This window comes from Triturus cristatus, chromosome 6, assembly GCF_964204655.1.
Source record: "Triturus cristatus chromosome 6, aTriCri1.1, whole genome shotgun sequence".
NCBI lineage: Eukaryota > Metazoa > Chordata > Amphibia > Caudata > Salamandridae > Triturus > Triturus cristatus.
Window position 1 is genome coordinate 1,403,852,056 of NC_140589.1, and position 26,296 is coordinate 1,403,878,351.

Sequence of the window (26,296 nt, forward strand, 5' to 3'; positions counted from 1 at the left end):
TAGGCGAGGTGGGCGACAAAGAGGTCGCCAGTGAGGGTGGGGGAAGGCTAAATAGCCTTCCCCTCACACCTGGGCCCGGAAGTGACGCGCCTTTCGCGTCACTTCCGGCCCCTGACACGGAGGGGGGCACAATCAGGAACCCTGCCCCCGCCCCCCCGAAGTATGGAGTGGGGAGGGGTGACCGGGGCCCCGGGGCCACTAAGGCGCCGACCGCCGAGTGGCCCCCTGCGGGGGCCGCGGTCAGCGGCATTTGTTACACACAGTGAGGTGCTTCCTTAACCGTAGGGCATACTTCAATAACTCTGCATGTTGCTACACAAGTCCTTATTTATGTTAGGCGCAGGAGTTTATTAATTGCATGATTTTCATTTTTCACAAATGAAATTGCCATTTTCCTTATTAGCTCTAATGTATTCAATATCCTCGAATGCAGAATTGGTGGAGAGAACATTCACAGTGAGCACGAAGGAACGGAGGCCTGTCGTGTGACGCGGCACTGCAGGCTGGACACGGAAGCAGGCGCAGACCGAGGGACAGCAAGCTGCCGCCTGAGGCGTGATCGCAGCACCGAGCGCGCGGCTCCCGCCCCCTGCCTGCCCTCATAGGCTTTCACCCTCTGCTGGGGGCGGCCCCTTGTTTCGTGTTCACTTTTAACTCTCTAGACGCTTTTTTGCTGCTTTCCTTTACCTACAGTCTCCCGGCTCCGTTCATTCCAGCTGCTCGCGCTGACAGACAGACAGACAGACGGACGGACGGTCGTTTCTGCAGGTGAGTCCTGCATACCGCCCGGCTCCCGTTGGGGGGGACGCGGCTGTATCCGCCGGGAGGCAATGGGTGTTGGCTGCGCCGACTGCACTTCCTCACCGGCTTCTTCCTTGTTGCAGTCACATGTCTCCCCCAGGCAGGAGCGTTCGTTGAATCTCAGGGGCTAGGGCAGTAGGGACTCTCTGCAGCCTGCTGTTCTGATACCGGGCAGTACTGCTGCTGCGGCGCCTGCCCTTGGATAGGTGTCACTGCGGCAGTTGACGTAGGCGTTCTAGGTTAAAAAGAAGTGGTGTCTGGAAATAAAAAAAATAAATATATGTAAAGTGTGCAGACTGTTCAGTGGACCGGTTTTCTTCTGCCCAGACTCTCCTTGGGGGTCTCACTCACTCTTGCTACAATACCCTGCCCTTTTTCTTGTTCTTGGTGTCAATCACTTATGCAGTGATGTGTCGCCGGTCAGGGTGGAGGAGCGCTCTTCGAAGCAGATGTTGCCCGTGCAGACGCCCGGGGGCGTGCAGAGCGTGATCAAGGCAGGATTCGTGCGTGGCGTGTCTTCCCCTGCGGCTGCCTCCCGCCCTGCCTTCCGTTCTCACTGCGTTTGTATTGGTTTTGTTGGCCGCTGTGACTCACAGTGTGCATGTAATGTACAACGTGTAAGGGCTGGTTCTGCACCCCGCCGCCAACACCCTTACTTGGGCTGAGTAACGTTTTCTTTTCATGGTTTCCGAGAGGATGGCATTTCCCTATTTCACTTCAGTTATTCGGTAGGTCTCTATTTCTCAAGCTGAACATTTAGATCCGCAAACGGAAGGATTATATTTCAGTTTTTGATTCTGCATACCTGTCAACGCGTTGACTCTTCGCCAGTGAGGTTGAGATCATATGTTTAAGAGGGAGGTCTAATTGCAGTCAATGGACAATGTAGACTTACTTTGGGTTTGGCCCGTTTGGGGCTATATACTCAATAATGTTTTGCCTTTTTCCAGTAGATAGCGGAATGAGACCGCGGTAGGTTAGTACACTTTGCAGGTCTTGGTTTCCTCCCTGTACTCTGGCGTGGAAGCCTTGAACCCAGGGCTAAGTGTAGCCCCATCAGAGCTAGCCAGCTAGGGCTGTCACAAACTGTAGTGTATAGATTAGAGGTCCTCAAAGGGGGGGGGGGGGGGGGGTGAGGATAAAGACCTTTAGGAGCGAACCCTGATCGCCCAATCCTCACTTTGTCTATTAAAATCAGAAATCCTGAAAACTGCAGATCGTGCCACCGGATCCTGTAGACCTTCGCAGTGTCCACCTTTGACAATTAAATCACACGTTAAACTCTTGGTCTCCGCCATTACCTGCCATTTTGAAGAACAATCTCACGGTGTGAGGATGGGGCGGGGCCTTTAAGGGGCAGAGCATGTGGTCCGTTGGCTGCGCTGCCGCCTCTGGTGCAGGAAACCAGGGTTCGAGCCTCGAGGTCGCGTCCATATCCTGTGATTCTGGGCAAATCACTTAATCTCCCCGTGCCTGAATGTGTAATGTAAATACGGTGCTATGTAAAGCGCTCCAATACCTTAGGGTCGAGTTCGCGCTTTATAAATATGCAAAAAAAAGGGCGGGGGCCTTGAAGGGGGCAGGGCCTTGTGCCTAGAAGTACCTATGAGGCACTTTTGAACCCTACCCTGCCCCCAAACTCCTTCTCTCGCCCCCCCCCCCCCCTCCTAAAAAGCTCCTGGATGGACATCGCAGTTCAGCGCCTCGGAAAACACGCCGAAAAAACACTATTTACAATGAGAGAGGTTGTGGCCTTACCGCCAGAGCAGCCGACTTTGGAGCTGGGGAACCGGGTTCGAGCCTCTGCGTCGGCTCAGCTTCCTGTGATTCTGGGCAAATTACTTAATCTCCTCGTATTTACCAAAACATTAATGTGTCCTTGTGTAATGTAACTGGCGCGCATGTAGAGAGTTCCAGTACCTTTGGGTCGAGTTCACGCTATAATAAATCTGCAAAAAATAAATGGTTTTCAGCTCACTTTCCCTGCCACCGGGTGATATCGGCTTCTCACTGGGAGACTGTGTGATGGGGGCAATATCGTGTGTCACACGGTGGCACCCTGTGACTCAAATGGGGTAGGTAATACGTCCATGTTCACATAGGAAATGCTTGGTGCTGTTGCGCGTGACCGGTAAGCATATGCTTGCTTTCTAACACAAAGAATGCGCACAGATGACGTAGAGGGTTTAGCTCTGCGTGCCCAAGACTCAAGCTGCTGTTCTGCTAAGCATGCTGAGCCCAAGGGCTCGGTTCTGCGGCTCGTGGCCCAGATGGGCCGGACAGGGAGATGGGCCTGCACTGCATGCCTAGGCCAAGATGTTGTTTCTAAAGATGATGTACAACGTTTGGGTGAGGAGATATTTCACCAGAATATTTGTTCTGCAATTTATGTTCACAGGCCCTTGTATGTTCTACTGCTTGAGCAAATGCAGAGGTAAAGGGGGTAGCTCTGTAGCATGGGCACACGACTGGTTGTAACTACAGCTCACAACCACTGGTCTGGGGGTTGGATGTGATAAATATACCCAGAAGAGGGTGCTGGCTGTGTAACACAAAAACAGTTCAATGTTTTCGTTGGAGTCATTTGCCATTAAGGCAATGAGCAATATCCACGCACACTCATTAAAAATCATTGATTAAAGTGCTTTCTGTACTATTTATATGGAAAATAAATGAGTCTGTACATATAACATTTACAGAGGCATTTCAGGTGAAAGAATGTCGCAATGCGCTTTATTTGTGACTAAGTTAATGGAAAACGTAAAACCTTGCACAACAACTCGTTGGAAATTTATTTTGGCTGCTTCAGATGTTGCCATGAGCAAGCTTTGGAACAATCGTTATGCCTATTATACGTTGAGAACTAAATCCAGTATGAAACTTAAATAATGTCCGCATTACAACCCCATTTTTGTGGGCGGTCTTCATCAGGACAAAACAAAATACTAGCACCCTAGAAAAGCACAGAGAAAAAAACTAAGCTAGAGACCGGTAAAGTCCACTAAGATGGTATGACCACACAGCTCGAGCAAATTCTTACCTTCGCCCACAGACTATTTTAAACAAGCATTGGCAAAGTCAATAGGTCTCACCTATGCAAGAGTTATTGGCTTTGGCAACGTGTTGTAGCTATGTTGTACACCAGCGTGGCATCTGTTTAGCATGGCTAACAGTTCGAGTCGTAGAGGAGAGTGGTGTAGAGTAGCATTGAGTGGTGCAGTGTGTCGTAGAGTGTCGCGTCGCAGCATCGTAGAATGCACTGGTGTGGAGTAGACTAGAGTGGCATAGAGTGCAGTGTCTTAGAATGCAGTGGCATAGAGTGTAGTGGCATACAGTGGTGCCAAGTAGAGTGCAGTGGCATAAAGTGCAGTGGCAGAGACTGCAGTGTTGCATAGTAGAGTGGCGTAGAGGAGTAGAGTGCAGCAACGTAGTGTGAAGTAGTGCAGACAGTGGCGTAGAGTGTTGTAGAGTATAATGGCGTAGAGTGCATTGGTTTTGAGAAGAGTGGTGTAGAGTGTAGTGGTTTAGAGTAGAGTGGCGTAGAGTGCAGTGGAATAGTGCTGTGGCATAGTGGATTGTTTCAGAGTTGAGTAGTGCAGGGTAGAGTGCAGTAGTGTAGAGTGGTGTAAAATGCAGTGGTGCAGAGTAGATTAGAGGGGAGTGGTACAGAGTAGAGAGCAGTGGTGTAGAGGACAGTGTGGCAGAGTAGAGTGGCATAGAATGGAGTGTGCAGAGTAGAATAGAGTTGAGTGGTGCAGAGTGGAGTGGCCTAGAATGGCGAAGAGTTCAGTGATGCAGGGTGGCATACAGTGTATTAGCATAATGTAGAGTGGTGCACAGTAGAGGAGAGAGGCGTCGAGTGCAGTGGTGTTACGTGCAGTGACGCGGAGTGGTATAGAGTGGAGTGGTGCATAGTACAGTGCAGTGGTGTTAAGCGGTGGAGATTAGAGTGGGGTAAATTGGAGTATACATGGTGTGGTAGCACACCGACCTTATAATCAATCAACATTTGTATAACGCAGCACCGTCACCCCTAGGGGTATCTAGGTGCTGAGGGTGCAATGTCTTAGTCGAAGAGCCAGGTCTTGAGATTCTTTCTCGAGTCTGCCAGGGAGGGTGCTGTTCAAAGATGGAGGGGCAAGTCGTTCGAGGTCTTGGGTGCGATAAAGGAGCTTCCCCTGCTGCGGCTGCGATGGATGCGGGGGTGTGCACACGGGAAAGTAAGGAGGAGCACAGGTGTCTAGAGGGTCGGTGGAAATTCAATTAATGGTTGATGTAGGATGGTCCTTGATCGTATAGAGCTTTGTAGGCATGCGTGAGGATATTGAAGTGGCATCTCTCTGGATGGGGAGGCAGTGGAGGTGTCTGAGGTGGGGAGTTATATGGGTCCTTTGGGGAGGTCCAGGATGTCTGGCTGCTGCATTCTATGTGGTCTGAAGTTGTCTGAGGAGCTTGGCTGAGATGCTAGTGTATAGAGCGTTGCTCTAATAGTATTTATTATTGCAGTTAATTAAAACCATAACATACAGACGTATTAATAAAATTCAAGGATTAAAATATAAGAGTTAATAAAAGCAGAAGAAAAGAGAAATTATGTATACATGTATAAATCAGCTGTATGAGAAATAAGTGTCACAGTGCTTATCATAAAGAGTTTAACTTTTATCGACGTTCATATGTGCAAGTAAGGATAGAGTTTGACAGTTTCTTAATGCTGAGCACTATGCAATGCAATTAGGATAATATTAACAAACTTCCCAGCTCTTGCTAAGACTTGGGCTGAGTTATTACTGAAGCATAAATCCGATGCTTCCCTGCAATGTCTCAGTAACTTTTTTTTTATAGAGCGTTGCCGTAGGTGAGGCAGCTGGTGAGGAGGGCCTGAGTGACGTTTTTTTTGGTACTGGTTGGGATCCATCAGAAGATTCTACCAAGCGTGCACAGGGTGTGGAAGCAGAAAGAGGCGACTGTGTTGACTTGCCGTTTCATGGTCCGTTCGCTTTCAAGGATGACCCTAGGTTGTTTGCATGGTCTGTTGGTGTGGGTGTTCTTCCAAGTTCTGCTGGCCACCAGCTGTGGTCCCAGATGGAAGTGTTTTTCCCAAAGACCAGTACCTCTGTCTTGGTGCGAGTTGAGTTTAGGGCAGTTGTCCCTCATCCAGTTGGCTACGTTGGTCATGGCGTTGCAGAAGATGGTTCTGGCGGTGGAGGGGTCTTCGGAGAGTGAGAGGATCAGTTGAATGTCGTCTGTGTGTGAAATTATGTTGAGGCCATGGGATCTGACGATGTCTGCGAGGGTGGTCTTGTAGGTGTTGAACAGGGTGGGGCTAAGGGTTGATCCTTGGATATGCCGCATATAATGTCCTTGGGTTCGAAGGTGAAGGGAAGCAGCCGGACACTCTGTGTGTAACCTGTGAGGAAGGAGGTGAGCCACTTGAGGGCATTTTGTCAAATGCCATTGTTGTAGAGTCAGTTGATGAGGGTGTGGTGGGAGACGGTGTCAAACGCCACAGAGAGGACAAGGAGTATCCGAGCCACGGTCTCCCAGTGGTCGAGTAGGGTTCTGATGTTGTCTGTGGTGGTGATCAGAGCAGGTGGTTTTGTTCCAGCTATTCGGTGAGCTATTGGTTGGTGACTTGGTGACTTTCTTGAGTATCTTGGCCGGGTAAGGGAGAAGGAATATTGGATGGCAATTTTTGAGTTTGCTGGAGTTGGCGGAGGGTTTCTTTAGGAGGGGTCTGACCTCCTGCGTGTTTCCAACTGTACACAAAGACTGTTTTTGTGGAGATGGAGGTATTGAAGATGCTTGTTAGTTTCAGACTGATTTGATTGGATCCAAGGTTGAAGAGGCAGTGGGGGCAGGGGTCGGTGGGTGCCCCGAAATGGATGGATAGATGACATGATGGCCAAGGTGGTCTGAGTGGTGAACGAGGACCAGGTGGTGATCATTCGGCTGGTGTGCACTGGTTGGTTGGGGCTGTTTTGGTTGAGAGCAGTGGGTTGTGGGTCGAATTTGTTGTAGATGTGGCGATCTTGCTGCGGAAGTAGTCTGAGAGGGTGTCACAGAGTTTTTGGGATGGGTGAATGGTGTTCTCTGTGTCTGCCGGGGAGGCAAATTCTTTGACTATTTTGAAGAGTTCTCTCGTGTGGTTGGCTGCTGTGTTGATGCGGGCTGTGATGGCCGCTCTCTTGGCTTCCTTGATGCGCAGGTGGTAGTTGCTGAGTGCATCTTTTTGAGTAGCTCTGCCAATGGTGTTCTTTGTGGTGCGCGATTGTTTCTGGAGTTGGTAGCAGTTGCGTTTGGTGGTTCTGAGCTCTGGGATGTACCAGCTGATTTGTTTAGAGGTTTAGTTGGATTTTGCAGGTTTCATCAGGGTGACTCTTGTCGGCTCATTCGGTGATATAAGCAGAGAAATTTTGGATGGCTTGGTCAAGGTCTGATGGGGATTCAGATTGGGTGGTGCTCAGGGCCTGTGTCCACTGTGTATCAGTTGCCTTGCCTCAGCTACAGTGGGAGGAGCTGTGGATCTTGGTGATGGTGTGTTGAGCGTCAGAGATGGTGAGGTGGACAATAGTGTGGTCGGTTCAAGTGAGTTCTGTGACATGGCTAAATTTGAATGTTGCTAGAGGTGAAGATAGTCAAAAGTCTGTCTGGCTTTGTGCATGGGTTTGGTGACCTATTCTGTGAGTCCAATGTTGTTAAAGTTCTCCATGAGGGAGGTGGAGTTGGGGTCATCTATGTGGAAATTGAAGTCACAGAGTAGGACGTAGTGGTAGGAGTCGAAGGCTAGGTGGGAGATTTTATTTATTTATTTTTTAATTTATTTTATGCGTTTTTATATAGCGCCGACTTTACCCGAAGGTGTCGGAGCGCTTCACAATAGGAACAGCAGTGTTACCAGAGGAGAAAATTACAAGTGGTCATGTTACAAAAGCAAACGTTACATTACATGAGGCAAAAGTGACAATTGTGCATGTATCAAAAGCAAACAAAGTACAAGAAGAGGTAGCAAACGATACGTTACAAGAGGGAAAAGTGACGTGTGCAAGTTATAGAAGCGTACAAGATACAAGTAGAGGTATAAAACTGCAATAAATGGCAGACACTCAAAACACAAGAACACACTGGGAAGGCACTTCTATAGGCATGGAGTACAGACTTTCCTATAGTGGAAGTACTTCCTTCAGGGAATAGAGAGGGCGTGAATTAGATTTGGAACTGTCTTTGAAGGAGGAGAACTTTGAGGTTAGTTTTGAAGGACCGGGAAGAGGTGGTGGTCCGGAGCTGAGGCGGAAGTGAGTTCCAGATTCTCACCGCGTTGCCTGAAAAGGATTAGGCCATCGATCTTTCCTTTTTGAAAGTGGGAGGTTCAAGCAATACATTTTCCGCATTACGTGATGGTCTAGAGCATGGGTACTCACAAACTTTCTCTCAGGGACCAAATTTACAGTGTGGTTTGTGGCCGAGGGCCGCACCGGTGGGGGCGGGGTCAGTGGCTGAGGGTGCGGGGCTAGAGCAAAAAAAAAACTGTGCCCATGAGGTTGAACACAGGCCCCTGCTGAGCCACCAGACCCGGCATACACCTGTCTCTCTCTGTCTGTGCCTCGGGCAGTGCACACTACTGTGTCTACACGTCCCCGACACCAGCCCATCCCCCCCCCTCCCTGTGTAATGTAAAAGCCAGCTCTCAGTCCCTGCTGCCCTCTGTCACCTCACTGGGCTCTCACACCCTGCTGTCCTCTGTCACCTCACCCCGCATGTGTGACAGCCCCGGCTGAGACAGCTTCCCGGGCTGATACACAGCCTCACTGGAGTACTTCACTGGTCTTTAAAAAACCATTTACTTGCTAATGAGGCTTTGTTGTATTTCACCTCTTCTTAGCACCCCTGCATCTCCACTCTATCCTGGAATCTCCCGGCCCCCATAGAGCAGTCTCTCTCTGAGTCCGGTTGGGTTTGCTGACACACTTTTAAAAAAACGGGTACGATGTCTGCATGGTCCGCGGGCCGCCAAGGATGGCTTGCCGGGCCTATAGTGGAAGTACTTCCTTCAGGGAATAGAGAGGGCGTGAATTAGATTTGGAACTGTCTTTGAAGGAGGAGAACATTGAGGTTAGTTTTGAAGGACCGGGAAGAGGTGGTGGTCCGGAGCTGAGGCGGAAGTGAGTTCCAGATTCTTACCGTGTTGCCTGAAAAGGATTGGGCCATCGATCTTTCCTTTTTGAAAGTGGGAGGTTCAAGCAATACATTTTCCGCTTTACGTGATGGTCTAGAGCATGGGTACTCACAAACTTTCTTTCAGGGACCAAATTTACAGTGTGGTTTGTGGCCGAGGGCCGCACCGGTGGGGGCGGGGTCAGTGGTGGAGGGTGCGGGGCTAGAGCAAAAAAAAACTGTGCCCATGAGGTTGAACACAGGCCCCTGCTGAGCCACCAGACCCGGCATACACCTGTCTCTCTCTGTCTGTGCCTCGGGCAGTGCACACTACTGTGTCTACACGTCCCCGACACCAGCCCATCCCCCCCCCTCCCTGTGTAATGTAAAAGCCAGCTCTCAGTCCCTGCTGCCCTCTGTCACCTCACTGGGCTCTCACACCCTGCTGTCCTCTGTCACCTCACCCCGCATGTGTGACAGCCCCGGCTGAGACAGCTTCCCGGGCTGATACACAGCCTCACTGGAGTACTTCACTGGTCTTTAAAAAACCATTTACTTGCTAATGAGGCTTTGTTGTATTTCACCTCTTCTTAGCACCCCTGCATCTCCACTCTATCCTGGAATCTCCCGGCCCCCATAGAGCAGTCTCTCTCTGAGTCCGGTTGGGTTTGCTGACACACTTTTAAAAAAACGGGTACGATGTCTGCATGGTCCGCGGGCCGCCAAGGATGGCTTGCCGGGCCTATAGTGGAAGTACTTCCTTCAGGGAATAGAGAGGGCGTGAATTAGATTTGGAACTGTCTTTGAAGGAGGAGAACATTGAGGTTAGTTTTGAAGGACCGGGAAGAGGTGGTGGTCCGGAGCTGAGGCGGAAGTGAGTTCCAGATTCTTACCGTGTTGCCTGAAAAGGATTGGGCCATCGATCTTTCCTTTTTGAAAGTGGGAGGTTCAAGCAATACATTTTCCGCTTTACGTGATGGTCTAGAGCATGGGTACTCACAAACTTTCTTTCAGGGACCAAATTTACAGTGTGGTTTGTGGCCGAGGGCCGCACCGGTGGGGGCGGGGTCAGTGGTGGAGGGTGCGGGGCTAGAGCAAAAAAAAACTGTGCCCATGAGGTTGAACACAGGCCCCTGCTGAGCCACCAGACCCGGCATACACCTGTCTCTCTGTCTGTGCCTCGGGCAGTGCACATTACTGTGACTACACGTCCCCGACACCAGCCCATCCCCCCTCCCCCCTGTGTAATGAAAAAACAAGCTCTCAGTCCCTGCTGCCCTCTGTCACCTCACCGGGCTCTCACACCCTGCTGTCCTCTGTCACCTCACCCCGCATGTGTGACAGCCCCGGCTGAGACAGCTTCCCAGGCTGACACACAGCCTCACCGGAGTACTTCACTGGTCTTTAAAAAACCATTTACTTGCTAATGAGGCTTTGTTGTATTTCACCTCTTCTTAGCGCCCCTGCATCTCCACTCTATCCTGGAATCTCCCGGCCCCCATAGAGCAGTCTCTCTCGGAGTCCGGTGGGGTTTGCTGACACACTTTAAAAAAAAAAAAAAAAAACTGGTACGATGTCTGCATGGTCTGCGGGCCGCCAAGGATGGCTTGCCGGGCCACTGGCGGCCCGTGGGCCGTACTATGAGTACCCGTGGTCTAGAGCCTCCAGAGAGTTTGTTTATTTGCCAGGTAGCGAGGAGAGTAGGAGTGCAAGGCTTTGTGGGTGATACAGGCAGTTTTGTAGATAGATCTTGCCTCGATGGGAAGCCAATGAAGGGTGGATGGGAAGCCAATGAAGGGTGGATAAAATGGGTGTGATGTGGTCGCTTCTTTTGGCCCCCATTTATGAAACTAGCTGCTGAATGGAGAACAGATTTAAGGGGGGAGAGGTGGGATTTGGGGAGGCCAGTAAGAAGAGAATTGCAGTTGTCCAATCTAGAGAGAACCACCGATTGAACCAGGGTTTTAAGGTCTTGCTCCGGGAAGAAGCGACGAATCCCCCAAAGAAGGCGCAGTTGGTATTGAGCAGGCTTTGCAATGGAATTGATGTGGGAGAGTAGATTTTGTCGAATGACACCAAGGGATTTGGCTCTGCGATGATGTTGGCGTACAGATAACACCTCTTCATTTTAAATGAGCATTACATTTGCACAGAAATACAGTTACACTGATAAAACTATACAGCATACACACGATAATGTGTGGAAATGTCATCACCTAGTGTAATTATTTGTTTTGTTCGTATAAAAAAAATAAATCCGTTAAACTTCAGAATTAATTGTCCTTTCCTAATGATATCCTTTTAAATGTCTGCACGGATCATTTACCAACATTTAAACTTTGTTGTGTGCTGGAAAAAAGCCCTTCTTTCACAGTAAGATTGTCACATAAATCCTCTCACTTTGAAGTCGGAGAAAGAAGTAAACACAAAGCTCCCTCAAAAGACAGAGCCTGACATTTTAGTTGTCTTTGAATGCACTGCAAATGTGACAAAATAAGAACAAGATTTAAAGGACTGTTTAAAAAAAGGGAGCGCTCTGAAGGTATAGTAAATAGGCAATGCTCCACACGAGGGACAAACTCAAGCTGGACAGCCTGAAACAAATAAAGCCAGCAAATGCGAATTACAAACCCCAAGGCCAATGGGAAGCAATGGGCAGATTGCATTCCTGGGGAAGCTTTCCAGATGGCCCCAAGATGTCATTATCAAACCAGACATCTGCGCTGTCTTGTAGTCTTCAACCCAAAAAGGCTGTGGAAATAAACATAACGATTGATTAACAACTGTGATTGAGGGTCAGCACACATTTTGGGTGCAAAACACAATTGCATGTGAGTGCCCAATGATGCTTACCATAAAGTGAAATGCAAACAATTGAAAAGCTTGAGATTCAAGACTTAATTGCTCTGGAAAATAGGTACTTTCAATAATGTAAGAAAGTGTCTCATAAGGAAATGTGCCTTATGTGAACCATTATAAAGGCTGCAAGGCCACTCCTCTTGCAGCCAACATTGGAAATGAATATGAGGGAAAAGGTAGAAATAACCAATTCTCAGGACTCTACAAACAAAAGTATGCAGTGATCATGCAAAAAGCTCAGTTTCAAGTGCCCTCAAGCGGAAGAAGCAGTGGAACAGACTTACCAGTGCTCCCGCTGGAATGTATCCACAGACTGGGGTTCGTAAAGCACGCACAATTGCTAATTTTGTAAATAGACCAGATATGGGCCTGTGTGCGAATCATAATCATTAAGTACAAATTGGATAGATTTTAGACAGCCCATCCATTTGTGCTTTTGAATGCTGGAAATAGAGGAAATGTCTCCACCACAGGGGTTGGGCGCAATCTACTCAATGATTTTCCACCTTATCTCATTGGGAGTGTATCCAGCGTCCATGAAGTGTTCCACAAGTGGTGCTACCAGGTTGTGTATCTGATTCTGCTACAGTGTTGCAGGATTGTGTGTGCAGATTCTCCCAAGAAGGAACGCCATCCACCTGTCACTGGTGATTTTCAATGCGAATAAAACCCGCATTGAAACTCACCAGTGACAGGCGTACAGCGTTCTTCTTGGGAGAATGTTTGGATATATGGTTACTGTTCGTGCACCGGCCGCCCTGTCCGGGCTGGCTTCTCCCTGTATCAGAGAGCTGTGGCTTGGATGTCGATTATGGGAGCATGGGCCGCTCGCTGCCACCTAAGGTATTGGGAGTGTACTCTAACCCTAATTGGAATTGGCAGCGGGTATGGGTTCATAAGGGGAGATATTGGCAATCTCACTTGTGTATTCCGGTGATTTGGGGAAAATGGTGATACAACTGAATACAAAAGACTGAACGGCCAAATGAAACGAGGAATAACCCGAAGCACGTGTGTAAAAGTGCAAAATGATGCAAATCTTTGCTGCATTGTAATCCTCAAGGAAAGCAACTTAAAGAAAATGGGCACACTATCGCAACTGTCGAAGAGAAATGCCACTACTGTAAAAATCACGAGCATTACAATTTAAGTTGAGAAAAGACTATGGGACATACTGGATAGTCTTTCATCTGTGTCTAAATCGAATGTGGTAATCTTTTAAAAGTGAAGGGGGTGGATGAGCATGCCTTCCTGCGAACAAGGCTCACTTGGAGCTGAAACACGTTTGGACTTTGTTGCATTCGGCCAATCACAAAATACTATGAATCAAACCCGCATTGAAAATCAAAGGCGACAGGCGTACAGCGTTCCATCTTGGGAGAATGTTTGGTTATATAGCAGCGGTCTGTGCACCTCCCGCTTTGGCTGGCCTATCGAGGCTGGTTGTAACGGAGAACTGTGGCTTTGAGACATATATCTCACAGAAAAAAACAAAGGTTAAGGTAATGTTATATTTAAGTGAAATGTTCGGTAACAATGTAACATAATAAACTCTAAAAACCTCTGAAATTCACAAGTTATAGTTAGTTATATCAAGTAACTACAACTCATGCCCTACCATAATTATAGCTGACGCCCCCTCCATGCGCAGTTTTTTCATCAATAATTTTGTTGCAAATGTTGCAGTGATCATATCCGTGATGTAATATGTGGGGAAATTAGCAGTGCCTGGTGAGGGCACGTGTGATAGCGACTTTAGGGCGCGACTTGTAGTTACTTGAGATTACTGCAACTATAACTGGTGAGTTTGTGTTACTGAGCATTTCACCAAACTATAACGTTGCTATGTCCTTTGTTTTTTCCAGGGAATTTCTAGTTTTTTTAATTAATGTAAAGTAATATTTTGTTACCATACATAAAGCCAACCCACTGCTACGCAGGTTTGTGCTCCTGCCTGGTGGGGAATTTTACATTTTCCCTGCCCATGGGCAGGAAAACAGACGGTGTCTCCGGGGTTGGGGACCCCAGGACACGGTCACTGAGCGTGCTATGAGGGATGTGGTCCCCGGGGCCATTGTAGAGCTCAGGGAGCGGGGGCCATGTGGCCCACAGCCCCTTTAATTGAAAGATGGTCCTGGGGTATGGAATTCCTGGGGTCTTATGGAGGCTTGGGGAAGGGGTCTATGAGGCCCCTTCCCCCTTATTTTAAAAGATGAGCTAAGGGAATGGAGTCTTTGGGGCCTCTTGGAGTCTTGAGGTGTGGGGGGCCGTGTGTCGTGTGTTTCCCCCCCCCTTCCCCCTCAAAGCCCTGGCCCACCGGGGGGTGTAGTGCTTTTTGGAAAAGTTTCGAGAGATTCACTAACAGGCCAAAGTTATTAGCAACCCAAAAAATGCATATCCTATGGAAACACGACCCTAACAATAACTACACTGTGGAGACCGCCACTGTGTAATACATATATATAACACAGTTGTGAATGATGCAGCAGTCATTTTAGGACTTGGGAACTCAGCCCCCGCCATGAAAAAGAATTATAAAAACATATAGGGAGTCTGGGTAAGGATACCTTGACCACCCCCTTTAGCCTGGTGGCAGAGGAGGTTTCTCTGGGGCCAAAAACGCACAATAGTTTAGTGTTAAATGGTTAAATTAAAAAAAGAAAAAGCGGGCTTCAGTTCTTTTAAATCGAAGCCCCCCTTCTCCATGAGGTGGGCCAGGGCCCAAGGGAGTGGTGGCGCATTGGTTTTTTTTGGGGGGGGGGGGGGGGGGTGGTCATGCAGTGCCGCTTCCCAAGCCATTTAAAGGCCACAGGGACCCTCTCCCCTGGGGCCAGTGTCCTTTGTTTGGGGAGGATGCATGTGCCCCGCCCTCCCTGAGCTATTTGAAGGCACCGGGACTGATGTAGTTTTTTTTTTTTTTAGAAGGGTCATGGTGTCCACTCCGGGAGCCATGGAATGGTCCTGGAGACCCCATGCCCTTGGGCTGAATATTTTATTTGGGAAGGGGGGTGTGGGGCCCTCATCCATGAGCCACGTTGTGGACCTGGAAACCCCATCCCCATGGCCCTATGTAGAGCAGTGTCCCAGAGAACCATACCCAGTGACACTGTCGATTGCTCCCGGCCGGTGGGAGCAGGAAAAAACGCTGCTCCCAGCCAGCCGGGTGGAAGTAGACCAGTGCAGCTGGTTTCCACAAGCACCCTTGATGGGTGCTGGAGGGGGAGTCGGTGTGGCAGCAGGGGCCAAGGGAGCTTCCCCCACGGACCTCAATGTTTTCAAGTTGTTGGGTGCTCTGACTGGGACCGGTGGACCCAAATGTAAATATTTATTGATTTTAAATAAAAAAAAAGTGCAAGAAACTTTGAAATGAGCAGAGCAGCCTCTCATTTAATATTCACTGCTCCATGCCCCATAATACCCTGCGAGGGCTATATATTTGAACTCCCACCCCCTAGTTTCTCTGAAAGGGGCAAGACCACATTTTTACATTTTTTTAAAATGTTGTGGGAGGGCTGCATCATTGCCATGTATATACAGGGAATACTTTGGATTATGTGTGTGTAATATATATAAATATATTATACAATATGATGTTCTGACACCCAGATAGACAATAGGCCTACCTTTTATATGCTGAACTTCTGACCAAGCCAGTAGGTCTACCTTACTTTAAAAAAAAAAAAAAGGCCTTTAATTTCTTATTTTACAAATTCACTGGAAAAAAAGGTTAAAGAAATGTTATAGTTGGGTAAAAATGTTAGTTAAAATGTAACGTTTTGAACTTTTAAAAAACACTAAAATTCACCAGTTATAGTTAACTGAAGTAACTATAACTCACACCCTAGTCAAGCACTGCTCATGACCTCACGTTACAACATTCTTAACATGTTCTATGACTTGATTAATATCACTGATGACAACCGAAATAACATCATTAATACATACATGGTGCTGGTGCGAGTTATAGTTTTTTTCAGTTAACTATATCTGGTGAGTTTCAGTGTTTTTTTGTTTTAGTTTGAAATGTTATGTTTTAACTAACATTTTCGCCTAGCTATAATGTCATTTTAAACTTTGGATTTTTTTTTGTGAAAAAAACAAAATCTATATATAAGCAGATTATTATTAATTGTGTTTACACTTTATACCACTTCTCCTTGTCTTTGCCTTTACTTTCCTTTCCCCTTGGTAATGGTAATTTCTGGTGTCAGAGTGGTCCATGGCTGACAGTTGGCTCAGTTGTAGAGCATCTACCAAGGATGCGTCCGTCGTATTATAACACTTGTGATGCTGAATCAGTCTCTTCAGCCAAACTTAGTTTTGCTCTTTGACAAAGGTACAAGCCTTCAGTTTTTGTCCAATCTAAATAATATCACATGGACCTCACAGCATGGTACGGGCAGCAAGTGAACACGTCAAGAGATGGCTCAGAAGCATGCATCCAAGAATGGCGAGCTGTACGATTCTATAGCACAACCCTTATGGCACCACGTGAATAGCGAGACCAAATATAAGTGGTGGTGCCCAGGTGCCCAACACCCATTGGGCTAAAAGGGCGTCAACCCCCTCGGTTGCTTCCTTAAGCCCAGGATAGAGACAGGCTGCAACTTCTCCTTGAGAGCAAGACTTTGACCTCAATTTGGTAACCGTGCAAGGAGTGGGAAAATGGTGTGTCCAATAGGGGGGCCAGGGTGGAGGATTCTGGTAGCCAGTTTCTATTCCCGGAATTCCTGCTGTAGCTCGAGCCCAGCATTCATGGCCTTCAATACACATCCACCCCGCCGGCCACCATTTAAACAGTCAGTGCGGTCAGCAAGATTAGTTCAGAAGATGAGCACACCTATTTCAACTTACCAGCTGGGCAACTTAAGTTGGCTGAGGAGTGGGAGTTGGCAGGGCAGGTGAGTGCATTTGGGAGCCCAGCAGAGCCAGGAGACCCTTAGAGGGTCAGATGGAGAACGCTATGTGCTGCGAGGCAGCGCAGAGGGAGCTGGAGGCCTTGAGCGACTGCAGTGCAATATTTCTAAGTTAAGGCAGATGGATTTCTTGCCCTCCATAGTTCACTATCCCTTCTTCGACCTCAGAAGGATGAAATACTTAGCCAGGCTGCAGGATGTAAACCTAACCCGCAGGCTACGTGCTGATCACTGCAGCTAGCACATCAATCAACTGTGCTATCTCGGGAGTTAAATATGCTTTCCCGCAGGGGATTTAAATCACTTGCTATCTTGATACTGGATATCAGACATTACTGTGCAAGTCTCTTAAACTTGGCAACAAAATCAGATCTGCCTTGCATTTAAAATGCGATTGTCTCAAAATGTCAGGTTTAGAGATGGGTGGAGGGAAAAGGGACAAGCAGGTGACTAAGGGACGGTGTGACCCGGAGGCATGGAGTGGATCGAGGTGACCACAGGGTAAAGTAACGGAATTGATGGAGGGGCATGGGATGGGTGGACGCAAGGGATTTTACGGGCAAGCAAAGGTTGGGGGCTGCATAGATGGGAACAGGGGCTGCGTGGAGAGACCAGCAACCAGTGGAGAAACCAGTGTTCAGAAATGGGTGGATGGATGGACATGCTAAATATGATGGGGTTAAAAACCGAACCAAAGTATGAGATGAAGGAAGGCGGGAGGGATGTGAGTCATGGCTTGCGATGTATGGCGAGACAGGGATTAGTGGAGAAACTGGGGGTAGAACTGGTGTTGAGACCAAGACAAAATAACACTTTTGGAGACAAGCTCAAGGTTTAGATGGGGAGACAGGCCAAAGATGGCAAGTGAGGGCCAAGGGAAAAGTGGAAAGGCAAGGACATAGGGATGAATGTTTGACGAAGTGAATGGATGAATAGGCAGGCAAGAAGAAGGGATGGGTGGGCAGGCAAGAAGAAGGGATGGGTGGGCAGGCGAGCATCGAAGAATAGGCAAAGAGACAACGCCATGGGTGGGAAGTGAGTAGAGCAGTAGAATTAAAGAGATACACAGTACAGAGATTGGTGGAGAGGCGTAGCCAATGGATTGAAAGAGGAAGACCGTGCTAAGGGATGGAGAATTAAAAGTAACCCTGGGTGTAGTTCGCGAAGTAGCGCTACGCAAAGTGCACTTCCCTCTATGCGAGCTGCGCATAGCACTTCGCGAACTGCGTAGTACCCTGTTCGCACTGTGCAAGATGCCGTTTTCAATGATTGCACAGTGCGAACAAGCATCCGGCACTGTGCAATCATTGAAAACGGCATCTTGCACAGTGCGAGCTGTAGTTTTCTGCAGCTCTAGTAGATTTTTACTCGAGCAGCAGCTTTCTCAACGCAGACTGGTAGTTTCTCATCGCGAGCGGTCGTGAGCATACGCGACCACTCGCAATGAGAAACCTGACCTCCCCATGTTGAGAATCTCGCCGGGAGGTTTATTTTCCACGCTCGCGATCGGCAACTTCATGTTGCTGATCACGAACGAGGAAAAAGTCTCGCCGGGATGTCATTTTCCTTGCTCGCGGTAGCCAACTTGACGTTAAGGACCGCGAGCAAGCAAAAAATGACCGCTGCACTACGCTACATGTGTTTGCACTGTGCTACGTGCAATTCGCGTAGTGCGAACTTCGCAAACTACGCAAGCGTAGCGTAGTGCTTTGCCCAGGCTTAATTAAAAGGCCAAAAACAACACATAAGATAAACAGAATTGCACATAGAATGTGAAAATAAAATTTTAGATTTTTGTAAATCACATGCTTATTTTTTACATTAAAAGGTTAATTGGGAATGGCTCAGAATAATAACAAAAGTGTCCTCCTTGTTAGATGCATGGGAGGAACAGGGACAGTTATGTGACACTAAGCCCACTCCATGAAAGTGAAACGGTGTGATCGGTGGACAAACGAGGACGAAGTGGATAACATGCCAAAGATTTAGGTAGGAAGCCAAAGCAACTTGGGTGGATGGGACCGCCATCTAGGTGCGTTTTAAGAGACCAGCAGTGTCATGACGGGAACAGAAACATAAGAGTTGCAGATGAAAAGGACAGCAATCTGCAAGGCAGCAGAGGGCGTAGGATTCTGAGCAAGAGATGCATCCCGATGGGAAGACAGAGGGAGGTGGAAGCACTCTGACAAATAGCACACAAGAGAGGACAGCGACACCCTGAGAGAGTCCCACCTCGACTAACAGTACTCTGAGGACTGTCGTTGGGACGGGGAAACACTGCGAAAAAGTTGCCTCTGGAGAGGCGTTTTAAAGGAAGGACCAGTACCCAGAGAAAAGGCAGCCCAAGAAGGAGAAGTCCAAACAGCATTCTGAGGGGTTTCAGAGCTGGGATAGCACAATGACGTACAGCACAGGAGGGGGCAGTGACACACAGAGAGCAGTACCCTAAGCAGGAAGCCTGAGCAGTACCCTGAGAAGGGCATCACAGGAAGTCTGTAGCAACATTTCTTTTTTTTATCCTAACCCGGAAGCTGTATACTGGTTGCAGGGAGGCCTCGGTTATTTTATCAGATGGTTAATCAAAAGCCAGCAAAAACTGATGTATAGTAACCCACTCCTGGGACGACCTATAAAAAAGAAGGCACATGAGCCTAAACTGCAGAATCCCAATCATCATACACCGGTTGGCATTACGAAGTTCTTATTAATTCGCATCCCGATCCTATAGACCAACGGTGGCACCAGTATACATATTTACATTGTGAATACCTTGCACCATAAGGTTTTTAATGAAGAGGTGATCATCATTTCCCTCTCTTTGATTTTATACCGCAACGAGACCAATCTCCAGATGTTAGTTAAATTGAAACCTAATAGCATCTTCGCTATTGTTAGAAAACTGTCCTGAAGGTGTTCATTTCACACCGAAACGCTGCGTCGACAATAGTTTTCTCATAATAATGTGTCTTTAATTAAATGTTTTTATATGATATTGTTTTTATGTTACTGTGTACATAATCGTATCTAATAAATACCCAATGCAAACGTTTCATTTTTTTGAAGACTTTATTGTTGACTTTATGATATCAAATAACTGTCATGTCCTCTCATATTAGTAATTTCTTGACCACCAGCATTGTTTAGTTTGTGATTTTATCATATTGTTGTGAGGGACGTCTTTGCTTTCTGCAACATTTCAAAGGGAAAGTAGTGCATTAAGGGGACGATCAGTTTTACGGAGCTGGACACTTCAAGAAAGAGGCACCTGGAGAGGGCATTTTGAGGGATGGTACTGCATCCCAAGAGAGCAGTACATTGAGAAGGACGACAGAACAGTATATCTATGGGGAGCAGACTGACTGGAGAGCAGCTTGAGAGGCAACAGAAACCAGGTGTTGTCCTAAGAGAGGGCAGTACAATAAAGAGACATCAGCACAAGGGGTTAACAGGGAAGGGGCAATGACTGAGAAATAACACCAGAGTACAGCACCACCTTTAGAAAGCAGTGCTAGAAGCAAGAGCTTAAAGTAAAAGCAGCAGCCAGAGAGTATGTGTGTTTTTGCGAGAAACAGTGGGTAAGCCAGAGGAGAGAACACTTCCTGGTGGGAGGGAGTATCCAGAGAGATAGCAGCACGCTCAGAATAACAGGGCAGCACCCGGAAAGGAGAGAATCCCACCCTAATGAAGAGGCAGCTGTAGCAGCCAGAGGGTGAGCAATCACCCTTTATAGGGTCAACATCATAAGAGAGATTTGCACCACAAAGGTGACAGATAAGCGCTTTCTGAAAACAAGAGAGCAGCACCCCAATGGAGGAAACCCCCAGATTCAGTGAGCAACAGCGAGAGAATAAAAACGGCACACTCACAGGGGTACACTCTAAGAGAAAATGTGGGTAGCATACTGGGGAGTTGGGAGCCAATATGTACACTTAATTTACAGGAGGGGACGGGCATATATTGGTGACATAATAGCATCACCGCAAGAGAGGAGCAATACCATGGTTAGGAAATAGGTGGACAGCACCGGAGGAGAGATACTTTAAATTATAGTTAGATTGGGTCATTGGAAAAGGTATATTGGAGGCCAAATGTCTAATCTTTCTATTATAAACATTTCTTACAAAACTCAGTAGGCCTGACTTATTTATTGTGAAAATTGTATGTTAAAGCCAATAGGCCTCTAAGGATGGGTGGTTTAAGGATGGATTGCTATTATACTCTTTTAAAGTGCCTATAGGCGTACTGCATTACATTGATTCTTACAGTTTACAGTAGCAGGCAAGGGTTCTGGAGTTGGTTCCCCCTTTTGATAAACCTTGCAAGAAGACTTACACTTTAATAATCCTTATTAAATCTCATAGGAGGGGGCTGAATAGTTTGTGAATATTTATAATTTTCTGACTGTATCCCTGAGGGTTGCATTATGGGAACGTCTATGCAAAATTCAGTAGGCCTGAATAAGCTATGGTGACAAGCCAGGCTATAGCCCTGATTGGTTCATTGGGAACGTTTAAGTCCAATGAAATATTTCCGATTTGGTGATCTGAAAAGTTACAACAAAGGAAGTAGGCCCGCCCAATCGATTGTAAAAAAGGGTTTGTTAAAGCTGATGGACATTAAGGAGTGGGTTGCCATTTGGGTGCTTTAAAGGCTATAAACTGATATTTTGTTAAATGGAATCCCAAAGTTGATCTTACTCAGCAAGGTTTTCATCATTGGTTATCCCCGCTGACAAACCCTTGGTGTTGAAGGTTTGTAATGGAATCATTTTTGCTAGGCCATTTTCAGAGGGGTTGTATATTGTCTTACCAGATGCATTTCTGTATATATTTGTAATCTTATGACTGTATACTTGATGGTTGCCAGTTTATGCAGAATTCAAGAGACCTCATTTTGGTTATGACGAGCCAATGATGGAGAAAGTGGGCTTGGCTGGTTCATTGGGACAATTTATGTCCGATGCCATTATGAAAAGATGACCAACTTTATTTATTCTGGAACACAGCTATCGAAGCCAATAGACCTTTAAGGGTCGATTGGCCTTACACTGTGTTAAAGACTCTAGATGGGTATTTCAGATATATTGTTACATGGAGTCTCGCAGATTGCGGTCTTAGACAAGTACTTAGGTGTTGGTTACCCCATTGAACTTTTCACATGTTCTTACTTTTACAACTTTGTGTCTGACGATTGCTTTCTGGACAAGCTTGTTCAAAATGCATTATGTCGGGAGTTATTTATGGTGAGAAGCTGGTGATAAAGTCTATATGCTTGACTGTTGAGAAATTATCTGGTCTTATCTGTTTATTAAGTTAGAACTGAGACTTACTTATTGTAAAAAGCATATCTTCATGTTCCTGCAAAGGAACGGGACCGGACGTACCTATTATGAAATGCATTTATCAAAACAACTTTCATTTTATCGTTATTTGTTATTTTGCTGACTCTTTGCCCGATGGCTGCCTTGTGAGAAGCCTTATTTATGGCTGTTATGGTCGGCCTGAGTTGGTTTTGGTGATGAGCCAATGATGAAGGTTATAGGCCTTATTGGTTCATTAAGAAAAAGTAATGTCCGATGCCATAGGTTGAACCTGTTTATTATGAAAAATTACAACAGATGCAATAGGCCTGACGTATTGTGAGAATCGCATGTTAACTTCTGTTGACCGTTAAGGGTAGATTCTTGTCATACTGCTTTAAAGCCTGTGCATTGTTTTATTTTTTGTTACACAGAATCTCCAGATTACTGAAATTGACAAGTATTTTGGCGTTGGCAGCTCCCTTGGCAGCCCTACCGAGCCGCTCGCCTTGCCACAGTGTTTTTATTCTGCTGAGATTGTCTGTTTTATTGCAGAAGGGTGAGTGGGTGAATTCAAGAATGGCTGCATGGATGCATTCTTACTCCTTATCAGATTGCAATGCGAGTGTCTCCTCCCCATTGCTTGGCCTATAAGCTCCGCCCATCCCCTTTTGTTAGCTCCGCCTACTGCTTAATGTGTTAGCTCCACCTCGTCCCCCCAGTTCAGCTGTGAATGTCAGTGTCTTTAGATCTTTGTGAACGTGATAGCCACATTTTACGTTTGCTAACGGCGAGCGGTTGCTTCATATATTCGTTGGGTTTGTTTTCTGGCTAAGGGCAGCGTTTTGCTTGTACTTTGTGTTCGACGTGCTTGCCTTGGAGAAGTGGGGTACGTTTAATCGCGGCGGGAAAACCCGAGCTCAGGCAGCCGATGACACGGTTTTCACCATGAACAGACTGTGGAGCGTGTGCGCCTTGTCAAGGAGGATTTGCCTTTTATTCCTTGTCTAATTAAGATAAAACGGCTGTACCTTTAAGATAGGTTTCCTGACTCCTGCTGCGGATTATTTAAGGCTCTTAAGCATCTAATCAGACTAGGAAGAGTAACTTCGGTGAAGCACTAGTTTGGTGTTTTAGTTTTTGTATGCCACTCGCGCCGCCTAGTGGTTAGATCTGGAATAGATTTCACCGGTATGATGAATAATCCTGTGGTCGGGCACTTTTGTTTCTGGTCTCTGAGAAGAGTAGCTCGGTAGAGTGGTGATACAGCATAAGTGTATGAACTGTCTTTTAAAAAAAGAACATGGTCAATGTTTCTGACATCATAAAAGATTTTCAAACAATAGAGTTTAGCAAGCCGTTGCGCCCGACTCCGATTTGTAGAGGTGTGCTAAGCTTTTATTACGTGCACGTAGTTTTGTGCAGTTCTACGTGCAGTGTCTCGTTTTTCATACGCCTATCTATGTATGTCCCTGTATAACTTTGTCTTAATTCTTAGGTGGCAGCCAATCACTTGCGAGCATCGTGTACACTAAGTGTGTGCAGCTTGCGGGCATTTTGCATGCGAGTAGATATCTTGCGCCGCTTTTCCTCGTGAGCAACTAAAGGAACAAGCATTGGCAAAGCCAAAGGGTCTCACCTATGCAAGAGCTATTGGATTTGCCAATCTGTTTTAGCCATGTTGTACACCAGTGTGGCTGCTGTTCAGCATGGCTAAAAGTTAGTGGCGTAAATGAGAGTAGCGTGGAGTAGTGTCGTTAAGTAGAATGTTGTGAAGTATTATGGAGTAGCGTAGAGAGTTGTAGAGTTGAGAAGCGTGAAGTGAAGTGGATTGTCATGGAGTGGCGTGGAGGCAGTAGACTGTCGTAAAGTAGAAGGGCATAGCGTGTCGTGGAGTGGTGACAAGCCGAATGGAGTGGCATAGAGGGTGTTGTATAGAGTGGAGTAGTGTTGTAGATTGTCCTAGAGTGTCCGAGTGGAGTGGAGTGGAGTGTAGTGTGTTGTAGACTGGAGCAGAGTAAAATGGCATGGAGTGTCATAGAGGGAGCTGTGTAGGGCATTATAGAGTGGAATAGTAGTGTAGAATGTCAGAGCGGTTGTGGCATAGAGTGGAGTATTGTCGAGTATGTATCATAGTGTGGAGTGCCGTAGAGTGGCCTAGAGTGAAGTGGCGTAAAGTACAGTGGTGCAGAGTAGATTGGCGTGGATTTGGGTGCGGCTCCTCCACTAGTGTGGAGGAGCGTCGCCCCACTGCTTTCTTGCAGTGCAATAAGCAGAAACATAAAATGGTAATAACTACCATTTTATGTTTCTGCTTCTCGCACTGCGAGAAAGCAGAAGGTTTTGGTTGTGGGTGGGCGGGTCTGCTCTAGGGCAGGGGAGGAGTGGGGTGCCCATGCTGATGGCGCTGACTGTTTGGTCAGCCCTCTGGGGCCGCCTAAACCAGTAATGCGTACTCTATAGTTCTCCGTGCAGGCTGCAATGCAGCCTACACAGAGAACATGGCCTCCCCGTAAGCCCCTTCCTGGGCAGCGTCCCAACCAATCATAATGCTCCACTGGAGCGTTGTGATTGGCTTAGGGGAGGGAGGCTGCCTGCTTCCTGAAGACGCAGGACCCGGCCGGCGAAAAGGTAGGTTTAAATATTTTTTCATTATTAATTAAATTAACACCCCACGAGACATGCTAGCCACCACTGCTTAGAGTGCAGTGGTGTAGAGTGCATTGGTTTTGAGTAATGTGGTGTAGAGTGCAGTGACGCAGAGTGGAGTGGTTCAGCATAGTGCAATGGTATAGAGTAGATTGTTTCAAAGTAGAAAGAAGGTGTGCTGGGTAGAGAGAAGTGATGCAGAATAGAGTGTAGTGGTGTAGAGTGAAGCAGAGTGGCATAGAGTTGAGTAGTGCAGTGGCAGAGTGTAGAGTAGCGTAGAGATCAGTGGCAGAGTGCAGTCTTGCAGAGTACAATGGCATAGAGTGCAATGCTCTACGCCACTGCAGAGCAGTGCTGTAGAGCAGTTGCGCATAGTACAGTGGTGCAGGGTAGAATAGAGTGGCGTAGAGTTCATTGACATACAGCGCAATACTGCTGAGTGGCGTAGAGTGCACTGGTGTAGAGTATTTCAGATTAGAGTGCATTGGTGTAGAGTTGAGTGGTGTAGAGTTGGCTAGAGGGGTACAGCGTAGAGTGCAGTGGCGTAGAGTAGATTGTTTCAGACTAAAGTTAAGTGGCGTGGAGTGGTGCAGGGTGGAGTGGCATAGAGTAGTGGCAAAGAGTGCACTGGTGTACAGTTTGGAATGGTGCAGAGAAGAGTGTAGTGGCCCAGACTGAAGTGGTGTAGAGTGCAGTGGTGCATAGGAGTGAAGTGCATTTGCATAGAGCAAAGTGGTGTAGAGTGAAGTCTCATAGAGTGCAGTGGAGCACAGTAGATTAGAGTGGCATAGAGAGCAGTGATGTAGAGTACAGTAGCATAGAGTGTTTTCCTTTTGAGTAAAGTGATGTAGAGTGCATGGGTGTAAAGTGCAGTGGCGTAGAGTGATAAAGATTGAAGTGGTGCAGGGTAGATTGTAGTGGCGTGGAGTGGCATAGACTAGAATGTCACAGAGTGACGTAGAGTGCAGTAGCATACAGTATATTTGAGTAGAGTGGATTGGCGTAGATTGCAGTGGCTTAGAGTGGAGTGCTGCAGAGTGGCGTAGATTGTAGTGGTGTACAGTGCATTGGCAAAGAATACTGTAGAGGGGCGTAGATTGGTGTAGAACCGAGTTCAATGGTGCAAAGTAGAGTGGCGTAAAGTTCAGTGGCAGAGAGTGGACCGATAAAGAGTGGAGTGGAGTGGTGCGGGGCAGAGTGGAGTGGCATACAGTTAAGTGCCAGAGAGTGCAGTGTTGCAGAGTACACTGTTATAGAGTGCAGTGGGGTATGGTATGGTGCATTGGTGCAGAGGAGATGGCATTTCGTGCAGCACCATCAAATGCATTGGTTTTGAGTAAAGTGGTATAGAGTGCAGTGGTTAGAGTAGATTTCAGTGGCACATAGTGGAATGGTGCATCATAGATTACAGTGGCGCAGAGTAGGTTCTTTCAGAGTAGAGTAAAGTGGCATGGGGTTGCAGTGGCATAGAGTGCAGTGGTGCAGAGTAGATTAGAGTAGCGCAAAGTGGGGTAGAGTAGACTGGAGTGGTACAGAGTAGAGTGAAGTAGCATAGAGTGCAGTATTGCAGAGTGGAGTAGCATGGAGTGGTGTGGAGTGCAGTCGCACAGTATAGTGG

The 26,296-nt window shown here is 47.2% G+C and overlaps 1 protein-coding gene across 2 annotated transcripts in view; it reads left to right on the forward strand.

Annotated features, from left to right (window-relative positions):
- Positions 1–495: 495 nt before the first annotated feature.
- Positions 496–26,296, forward strand: part of ABRACL (ABRA C-terminal like) — an 87,134-nt gene continuing 61,333 nt past the window's right edge. The window contains exon 1 of one of the 2 annotated variants that reach the window (XM_085612471.1): positions 496–768. The gene's annotated coding sequence lies outside the window, so the exon portion shown is untranslated. Of the gene's footprint in view, positions 769–1,393; positions 1,530–26,296 lie in introns of those variants that run through there. The other variant, XM_085612472.1, reaches the window with a different exon arrangement.